Here is a 10,771-nt window from a genome sequence, read left to right on the forward strand (position 1 = left end):
GTATATTATTCTAACATACTTCGTTCTCTGCCATTCCAGACTTCCTCACGCAGTGCCGCAGTTTCATAGACTTTCTCTAGATTAACAGTCACAATACAGTATGGAGGACTAAAACTGCTCAATTGTATGCTGCAATCCTCCATAATGCAGTTCCTTCTAAACTTCTCTGTACTATATAAATATATCTGGCAACCAGTTCATGGTGTACCCCGCCTACTGCCTGAAGCCAGCTGGCTCCAGCGCACCCCCCCCTGCGACCCTTGTGAGGACAAGCGGTTAAGAAAATGGCTGGATGGATGGATTGCATTATATTAATTAAGCAATGGTAAAATATATCCAAATGATTGCTGATCATGTGACACTTCAACAAATGCAGCACATTATTCTCCTTTGCCCCACAGTATAGCTCAATTAGCCATAATACGCTACATTGAACGTCTAAGCGCTTGCACCTGATTGGTATTCACGGTAAACTTTGAAGGTCACAGGTCCAGGTAGCTCGTGGCTCGTGCGTAGCAAGCAACTCGTCTAAATTCACTCGGCAGAGGCAAGAAGTCGGCCCGCGGGCTTGAGAGAAAGGAGCTCAGTATGCTGCAGACGTCTGTCTTTCCATCTCGGGCTTTGGGGCACTTTCCTCTTGTGAAACATCGCTGATCATTTCTCAGGATGGCAAAAAGTGCAGTTGTTTTGTTTTGTGTGTTCCACAATAGCTGCTTGCCAAGACACCACAGATTAATGAGCAGCCAAATGTAAACAGGCAGCGGTGGAATTAACAAAGTCGCCTTTTTGTTCTCTGAAGACTGATAACTCGTTAAAGAAAACAATTCAAAACTGTGTGCCTTTGTCCCTGCTTAATTGAAGCAATTAAACACACCTTACAATATATTCCTGCTGGTGTTTACTTTGCTATTGTCTAAAAGAAGTCAAGTTATTAAGTGAAGTAAATAATACTGTTTTGCTTCAATAAACCTGGCGTTCAATACAGGTTCTCTGAGGATACTTCACCTTAAATATAATATAAATCTGGAGGTGAATGAATCCCTTCCAATTGGCTAGAATCCCAATTCTGAAACAATTTTAACAACTGGTTTCCAACATGGGCAAGCACTTTGGTATCGCAAAAGGTGAACCCAGCAGAACCGGGTTAGGTACTCCCCATCAGGGGTCACCTGTGTGTCCTTCCAACTTGGCCCGCCACAGATCTGACTTCTGACAATCATTTTTCTTTTAACTGAGAACTTCAAACAACAGAGCAATTTGGCCTGTCTCTTTGGTGTATTGGGGAGGATTTATTTTTCAACCCAGCAGGATTAGGTTGGGTTGTCCTCCGCCAGGGTCGCCTGTTCCAAGACTGCTTTCCACTTATTTGATCATTCTGTATTGAAAACCTTAAACAACGGCAGTTTTCATTTTCAATCTTGGCTGTTTGGTGTCATTTAGTTTTTTTTTCATCCCAGCACAACTGGGTTGGGTATTTCTTTTCAGAGGTTACCTGTCCCATGTGTCATTCCTTCTGGATCCCATGTTGGTTCATATTCAAACAGCAGGTTGAACTCAAGAGCCGAGCTCTTTAGTTTCAGTGTACAGCGAGTCCTCGAGTCACGTCCTACGCGACCTACGACTTTACGGCGTCCGTGCCTCGTCCGTAGCACTTCATTTTTCTTTAATTTCCAACAGTAATCACGGCATTTTAAAGTTAAAGTTGTGTTGTTGTCACCTCCAGCAACGGACGTCCATCTAGCAGGTCAGCTTGCCATCAGGCGCGTCACATTTACGTGTCTCTCGGGTCGCGCAAATATGTTTAAAAACAAATTACTGTACAAAGTATTTTGATGTAAATATAGACTTTAACGGTGAAATCTGACTTAAAATCGAAATTCGGGTTACATCGCCGGCGTAGGAACGGGACTCCGCCGTAACTTGAGGACTTTCTGTACATGTTTTTCCAACCAAGCAGAATTGGCTAGGATATTCCACTCTGAGGGTCACCTCAGGTCACGAGGTCACGAGGACCATTCCCCCAGATCTCACTTCTAATATCATTTTTGATCACAAACCTAAAACAATAGCGAGTTGAATAGAATCTCGCACGAGAGGGTTGGGATAATGATATGCATAATTATATGCAAAAATTGTCTACATTACCAGTATATACAACAATAAATATGATAAATGTACTAGCATTATTTAAGGACTGGAAAACAACAACAGTAGAAGCGCTGTAGGTGCTTGATGCTCTGTTGTGGCCAATAAATGAATAAATGATAAACAATGCCCACAATCCCTGCTGGGCTCTCCTCACCTCCATTATTTATGGCACCAGAACAGTCCGTGGTGACTAAGGATGCAAGAACAAAAGACAGGAAATACACTTTCGAGTGTTGTTGTAATATCAAACCTATTAAAAGTCCTGTGTGTAAGGAGAAAAAAAAAGAAGCTGAGTCTTTAAACGGAACATATGCCAGCTACACCTTCTGTTAGTCACGGACTGAAAGTAGCCAGCTGGGATGCGACAGGAGTTATAAATATTGATCATTAGCATGCAAAGTAATGTGAGATCAATTTGCAGTGCTAAAGAAGCACCAGCTGCCTGGTGGACATAATGAAAACTGCTTGAACTCTATTTGAAAATGACAGACAGAACTTTTGCAAATAGTGGTTGCCGGTAGGCAGATTTCCAGGATCTTCCTCTGCAAGGCTCGCATGCCCATGACGTGCCACTCTGACCTGGCGAGATGCAGGAATAAAGTCCGAAGAGACGCGTGGGCGGAATTGGGATTTAAGCACTTTGAGACAAGGCGGAGGCGGCGGGGTCAACGGGCGCGCCTGATGGATCGCTTTATCCCAACCGTCGAGAGGACTAGGAGTACTTTTTCTGCCGTCCCAGATTGTCCCATTTGTCAGTGTCGTGGCCAAATACAGATGTGTGCGAGTGTACGACAGCAGTTCATTTTGAGCGGCGCGCTGGAAGGAGGCACCACCCCGAGATGATGGCTTCGATCTGCCGCTTCATTTCAAAGTTCACTGGTGGCTTCGCAGGGGAAAGTTCTTTAACTTTGATTAGGAGACACTCCACAGCGGCGCAATCACTGCTGTGTTTTAAATTTGGCCCATCCTCGCTGGGTACTTCCTTGCACAGTTCAAAAAATATTTTCCGGAGGTTGATTGACGACTGTGAGTTCCCCGTAGGTGTAAATGGGGGCTGGACTTACATACTGCAGGTCCATCCATACGTTCTGTAAGTAGAAGTCCATCGCGGCAGACTTTAGGCAAGAGAAGCGAGGTACTCACTTGTTTGTGAATCAATTCTCTTACTGTAAACATTTGTTGGATGTGTCAGTGTGTCATACTACGATTATCACCAAAGTGGTATGCGTCATCGTCATCAGTGTTTGGTAGAGTTGAGGTCAGGCATCGTGCAAGTTTTTTCACTGGAAACTGACATAAGCACAAAAAAGGGGTTCATTCCCTTAGTGTTTCCAAAACAGTGAATGTAGCAATTAAGGGTGTCAGGCAATCAAAATGTTTAATCGTAATTAATCGCATGACTTCAATTCTAAATGTAACAAAATATACACTAAAAAGTTTTCATACAGTTGTTGACATAAAAGTGGGGAACAAATGTTAAATAGAAATATGGCTGCATCTTTTAGTCATTGATACAGTGATCTGATGGATAAGATTTGCATTAGTCGCAGGGTCGAATGCAAGCGAAAAAAGTAGCGGCTTGCAGTCCAGAAATGACTGCAGTCAGTCAGTCGCAGTTAACATACCGATCCATTCCGACTGAACTCTCACCCCCGCTGGCTCTTTGTCTTTAATGCTCGCTATATATGATGAAAGAACAGAAAAGAGACTGAGAGTCCAAATCTAACAGGTTGAATACCAAAGAATCTGAATACCAGACAAATCGACGTACGGCCGCGAAGCCATATCAGCCACACAGAAGCAGAAGAAGGTCTAACCCGTCCAAAATGATTCCCTGCTTGTTCCCATATACCGTTTTAGTCAACACCCACACAGGGGATGACATCGCCGAAGCAATGTATGCACCATTCTTGGTCTCAACTGGATTTAACTGGTCTAAACTAAGTGTGCAGAAGAAAAAATCTCAAGTCACACAATCTAGTCATATGCCAGAGAGGCCGATTCGAACAGTATCTTCAAGTAGACTGCAGGCACTCGTGTTGCACATGTATACACTTATGGTTGGAAAATAGCTCTGCTGTGCTGGAGGCAAATTCAAAATGACATGCTAAGCATGCGGGGCAGCCTGCGATCGAGGCATCTGAAGCAAAGCAATAAAACGCACACACACGCATATGCAGCGCTTGTAATGTATTGACATGCAAACACGCCGCAGTATGTGTCAGTATCATCGCTCCCTAATGCAACCATCTGCTCTTCTCATCTCCCGTGTTATTTCTCGCATGCATTAAATGCCCAAGCAAACCTTGGCAACGAGAACCGCACTTCTCGCCGCCGTACGTACATCAGCGCAGATTAATGAGTTACCTGAGAGCAGACAGCTTTTGTGGGTCTAATGGGAAATTAAAATGGCTAACAACCCTGAATCAGCCAAACTAATAGGGAGGCCTTTTCTGGATGACGCCGGGGCCACCCCACACGAAACACATAGGAACTCTGCGTTATTGCTCTCAACAGAAGTTCTTAATGAGCAATAAGGCAGGAAAGTAAAGCACCTAAAACGAACCCTTTTTAGAGATAATTCTGATGATCTCAGACAGCAAAATCAATCAGCTAGTTGAATCTTCAAGGGTTGTTTCGTGTATTTATGTACTTCAATGTGCTTTTAAACAGCGCATTGAAGTTAGTTCTACAAAAAGCAATAAACAGACTCTGGCACACCCTTTTTCATGGCCAATTCTCAAGATAAGATTAGATAGTATAGACAATTAGCTTAGCAATTCAATGTCCTCAAAAAGAAATGGATTTGTATGGTTTTAGAGGGGTTCCACTTATCTGGTTTCGAAGTTATATCACTAATAAGAAACAATTGGTCCCAATAGGTTCCACTAATTCAATGTGCCTGAATATTACTTGTGATGTACATCAGGGGTCTATCTTGGGACCCAAGCTTTTTATTTTATATATGAATGATAATTGGATAGTGTCTAATATTTTACAAAATTGTGTGTGTGTGGGGGGGGGGGGGGGGGGGGGGGGGTTAGCAAATATTGGCAATGTAAAAGTCAATGTTTAAGATATATTTAAAAAAAAAAATTTAATGAATGAATGAATGGAAACCCGGAGTAAGAAAAACATATTTTTTACATGAACATAAGGCAAAAGTGACTGAGACTATGCATGAGGTTTTTCTATTAGGGGACCCATCACCACACTCCAAATTTTCCATAAAAGGTTCTCAATCAACCCCTTTTTTCATGGAGTCCATCTTGTCTGTTTGCCAACATGTTTGAATCAGAAACGCTAGCCTCAGGTTGCAAAAGTCACCCCGCATCGCTTCATGACATTAGTTTTCAGTGCAGCCGTGCCCGTGACCTTCCCATCTCGCAAGGCGACCATCGGCATGTTTTAATCCACTCTAGTCGGACCTCGCTTCCATTCCAAGGTGCTGCTGAAGTTGCATTTGAGAACAAGTGCATTTATGGTCCTAAATGGGGGTGCGAGTGATGCCTGCGGGACAATCTAGACAGAAGCAGAATTATTCATTCATGGCCAATATTCTTCTCCCTCCACTTTTTCATTTCGCTCTACATGTTGTGCTTACCAACATACAGTACCATAAATGTATAACTTCTAAACATAACACAATGTATAGACATGCTTCTTAAGCAATTACTAATTAATCAGAATCCTCATTCATTAACATGTTACCATACCATGGCCGCACTAGGACACATTTCCACCAAAACGTGGGCGCTGTAGAAGAAATAAACAGTATGTTTGATCATGAATTATGGCAATATTTCCAGTTGTAGATCAAATAGTCATAAAAGCCGATTGCACATTACGTTAACATTATCATCAATCATAAATTATTCTTTGACCTTAAGATACTATAAGTCATTTTACATCAAACTGCAATTAATAATTCAATTAAATTATTAATGACATTAAATAGATTAAATTAATTAAAAAGTATTAAATTAAAAATAATAATACATTGTATTATTAATTAAATAAATAAATAGCAATTTGCAATTAAATAATACTCTCAAATATAAATAAGTTAGACTGGATAGATTCATATTCTATACTCTAACCACGTACCTTTTCTACTCACTCCACATTACGTAACCTTCCAGTTGGGCTAAAACAGCACAATAGAGACTCGATTGAATGCACGGAAGCTGTTTGTCGCCTGGTGGCTGCTTCATACCTTTCCGCTTCCCTCCACAGATGCTTAGGCGTACGATGACCGGCATCTCACCACAAGAGGGAAGAATAAACGAGGGATCCTGGGACGTGTGCACCACAACCGATCATTAGTGGGGAACATCTGCTGGAGGAGGTTTCCTTGTACCTGGTGGACCTACACATCTTTAATCAATTCTTGGCTTGCAATGGAATGTGAGTAGCTCAAGCGATCCACTTTGATAAGTCATTAGTATTAATCACAGAGGACCATTTGAAGACGTCCCCGCGGCTCTGCAGTTGCACCACGAGAACTTGTATGTGGTAAACAAAACACTGAAGAAAATGATTCCATTTTAAGAGTCAGAATGAGGGCACCAATGTGGGGGGGAAATCCCCCTCCACCCATATTTTGCCCTCTCAGGTCTAACGGGTTCAATTCCTGCCATTTTGCCATCACATGGTCATAAATTCTACATGAACAATACATTGTATTCATTATGGTTTTAAAGGGGAGTCATATCTTGCCATTGATTTACCTCCTTTGATTTTATGCACATTTGGTCATAAATCTATCGCCGCAGTCCTTTTGGAGAAGCAGTCTTGTAAATATGAAAAGTTATCTGCTACTTAATGTTTTGAGATCACAGGATTATGAAATCCATGTACATTATATGTGCCATTTTGTTTTTGGTAGTCATACTATATGCGATATATATGATCTTTTGCGTCGGGGGTCATAAATCATCCATCCATTTTCTGAACCCTTACATTATTTCCTATGTAACATTATGCCATTTGATCATTTGTGGTCCGGGGGGTCATAAATCCAGTATGTAGTGTTAAGGTTTTATAGTCATAAATCACACTGTTTTGGAACAATCGTTACATTACATTTGGCTATATTCATTTATAACAATATTTGTCCGCTTGGGAGAGCATTTTGGTCAATCAGAAGTCTAAAGCATTAAAAAAAAAAATTGTCGTATGACTTATCAGCCGCCCACTTTGCAGAAGACGCGTTAAAATGCTAGTGGAAGTACAGTATGTGCTGTTAACTAGTCATCAGAAGAAGAAATGTGACTGTGGATGTGTGAGTGACTTGGCCGTAGCAGCTGGCATCCCGGCGTCATCATTCACGGGCTAATCGCTTCTTGGGCCCGGGCCGAGCGTGGAAGAAACACGGCGAATGGGAAGCAGCAGGTACACCAGCAATACTTTGATAGGAGAATTTGAGAGCATCCATGCTTCTGCCTTGAGCGAGATAATCCCATTATGCCTCAGGATACTGAGAAAGCGGCACTACTCACTTGAAAATAAACTGTTTGGTGAAGCGTAACACTTCAAGCTGCAAGAAATAACATCCCAAATCTGACACCAAATGAATTAGAGCATCCATTTTTATTTATTTTTTACAAATAATACATGTAAAAGGAGTGAATATTGCCCAGAAAGTGCAACAATTTTCTTGCCAGGCTTTTGCAACTCATCTTGGGTGTTTTGGAGATTAAACGGGTTTTCATTAGTCTGTCAGCTTTCATTATGACAGGAGAAAATCTAATTAGTTTGGTGTATCTGACAGTTTTTCCAAACTAATTCATTCTGTCAAGATAAATGCAGCAGATGGTGTTTGCGTAAATGAGAGCTTGCTCTACCATCAGAGCATTTAGGTAAAATATGAGATCCTTCATGTTTCAGATGTGGTGCTCTTGTTGACAGAAGAAAATTAAACTTAGGGTATATTCTTTCACAAGCATATCATCTCGATTCAAGTGGGTAATAAACTGTTATTTTATCCTTTATTACTTGCATTAAATTACTCTTTGGTTACATTTTTGCAATCATACTGAAGTTTTTGCAACAAAAGACAAAAAAAATATTTGCTGCATCTCATGGATAAAGCTGTTTTAAAGGCAGATTATTCAATATTCACAATTTAGATGTAAAACATGTGTGGTTTGAGACCACTACCTTGTGGGATTCCACTGCTCAAAAAAAATGCCTGCAAAAAAATTGCGCAATATCTATTTTTTAAATAAATGTTTGCCTTCCAATTTTATTTTATTTTTTACAAAAGCATTCAGTGTCACAAACACAACAGGAATGAGAGTTGAGGGAAATCTGTGATTGGGACCAGCCAACAACATACACATTGACATAAAGTCAAAAAAGTCAACCGCCACCTATTAAAGCCACACAGAGTATTTCCGTCATTTTATTTCCCAATCCACTCTATTTGGTCTGCCGGGGAATTCATTTCGGGCAGGAGGAGTGGGAGGATTTTAATCAACAGCTTGAGAGGCGTCCGTGTGTAAAAGCCGCAGTGACACCAGCTATAAACTAATGACCTACGCACAGTATTAGAAACCACCGCCAAGAATTTCATTATCAGGAGCAACACAACACCAGTTGACTGTGCGGGTGATTGAAAGAGTTCTTTAGGAGAAATCTTTGACAGAAGTTGTTGAATAGTGACAGAAAGGTCAGCACCATTTAGTTACTTTTAATTAGTTTTCAGAGCGGCTTATTATAGTTATTTCAAAAATGCTTACTTTTAGTTTAGTTATAGTATTAGTTTTAGTTTAAAAAAAAATTGGTATTACTTGTGTGCAAGATTTAATATTACCGTGGTAAAATGAAAAAAGTAATGCCTTTCTTACCCAGCGTTGTGTTTAGGCTGAATTAAATGAAAAAGCAGGCGAGCCAAGCCATTGCAATCAAAAGTCAAAACCCCCAAATTGTCAGCTCGGAACGACGTCATCTTAAGGTGCTTTTCTATTGGCTGCTGCTAAATGACGTCACTCCCGTGTGACACACTTTCAACCTTCCTTATTCCGGTTAATATCGAAATAAATATTTTAACTAAAATTAACCCCAAAGGTTCATGCATTAAATTAATTACCAAAGACAAAAAAAAAATCACTTTAATTATAGTTTTAGTTAGTTTTGTATTTTAATTTTTAATTTTGTTAATAAAAAAAAATAATTGGTTTAGTTGTTTCATTAGTCTTAATTAACTAAAATAGCCTTGGTCAGCACTAAATAAATCCTTGGAAGTACATTTGATAGAACAGATTGGAGGACGGGAGGTTAGCACATGCAGTATAGAAAATGTATCTCTGAATCTAATTTATACTTCGGTTATATTGTGTCAGAAAGCAACAAAAAAAGTCCGTATAATTTCAAAGAGTTTTGGACGATCCGCTGAAGTGAAAACAAGACAATTTAAACTTACCTGTACTGCACAAACTCCAAACTCGAGTATGTACCTCATTTGACTAGAGAGAAGCAAATTAACGGCGTCAACAGCGTGGCGCGGCATGACAATCAGCCAATTCTCTCAACTGCGGTCCCCAAACACGCCAGATAGGATTCCATTCAAGGTCTTTTATGAAAACCCAGAGGAGCTTTGCTATGAAGAGGCCTTTCATCATCAATAGAATATTAGCCGGCATAAAGGTAAATGACGGCAGGATTGTCTTTCCTCCGCCGAAGGGCCTGTAAAGTGCACAGAGGTTAATTGTCAGATCCAAGGGCAGATTTGCATCAATGTTTGCAGAGAGAAAAGGTTCTTCCATGGGATGGATTGCTATCTTGTCCCTCATCCCCCCCTCTCTGATTAATCTTAATGAATTATGCAAATAAGCTTTATCTCAAATGATTTAGCGATGTTTCTGTATTGTTTTATTAATGCACTTTTGAATTACTCTGTATAATCATGAAGCTTTTTCCCGCCGCCTGTGATGTGATGTAATTCATCGCCGGCTCTTTATTAAATCCACAGCGGTCTCGGGTGGCTCACATGCAGGAATGAGAAATTAGTCATTACTGTAATTTAATGATTTCTAACCAAACAAGCTGGATCACTAAACACCCCCCACACACCCCCACACACACCTCTCACTCCTCCCCTTCAACGCCGTCCGGCGGGCTGGATTTGTGGGAGTGAGCGTTCAAACACTTTTTACCTTTTTTTTTGTGCCTAATTAATTATGTTTGATATGAGGATCTTTCAGCAGTGAATGTCCGTGTTTCAATTACAGACAGAAAGTGAAACGGCTGCTTTGATGGAGTCGAGACTTCCCAACACTTGACTACATAAATTTGCGCTTCAAATTTGATATTGGCCGAAACGTGTTGCACTTTTGGGGGATTTGGATTCCGCTAGGCTGTCATAAAAGATATACGCCGGATGGGTGGATGGATGGATGGATGAGGGGGTCGCCATGGCAACTTGCAAGGGTGTTGGAAGTGCAGCACTCAGCAATGAGTCAAGTTGCGTTGCTGATGGAGTGGCTTCTTTTTTTAATTGGATTCTGTGACATGGAAATGACATTAGAAAAATGTGGATTGAATATTTTTGATTTTGATCTACCCACCCACTTATCAACAGAATACATTCAGTCATTCACTAATCAATACAACCAGCCAT

General features: G+C 40.7%; 1 long non-coding RNA gene across 2 annotated transcripts in view; it reads left to right on the forward strand.

Annotated features, from left to right (window-relative positions):
• Window positions 1–10,771, forward strand: part of LOC147167606 (uncharacterized) — a 132,850-nt gene that overhangs the window by 89,884 nt on the left and 32,195 nt on the right. Inside the window, exon 4 of one of the 2 annotated variants that reach the window (XR_015096366.1) lies at window positions 6,385–6,555. This is a non-coding gene — a long non-coding RNA (uncharacterized LOC147167606). Of the gene's footprint in view, window positions 1–6,384; window positions 6,862–10,771 lie in introns of those variants that run through there. The other variant, XR_015096365.1, reaches the window with a different exon arrangement.

Source organism: Leptonotus elevatus, chromosome 10 (assembly GCF_054856555.1).
Source record: "Leptonotus elevatus isolate MCC_2025b chromosome 10, RoL_Lele_1.0, whole genome shotgun sequence".
Lineage (NCBI taxonomy): Eukaryota > Metazoa > Chordata > Actinopteri > Syngnathiformes > Syngnathidae > Leptonotus > Leptonotus elevatus.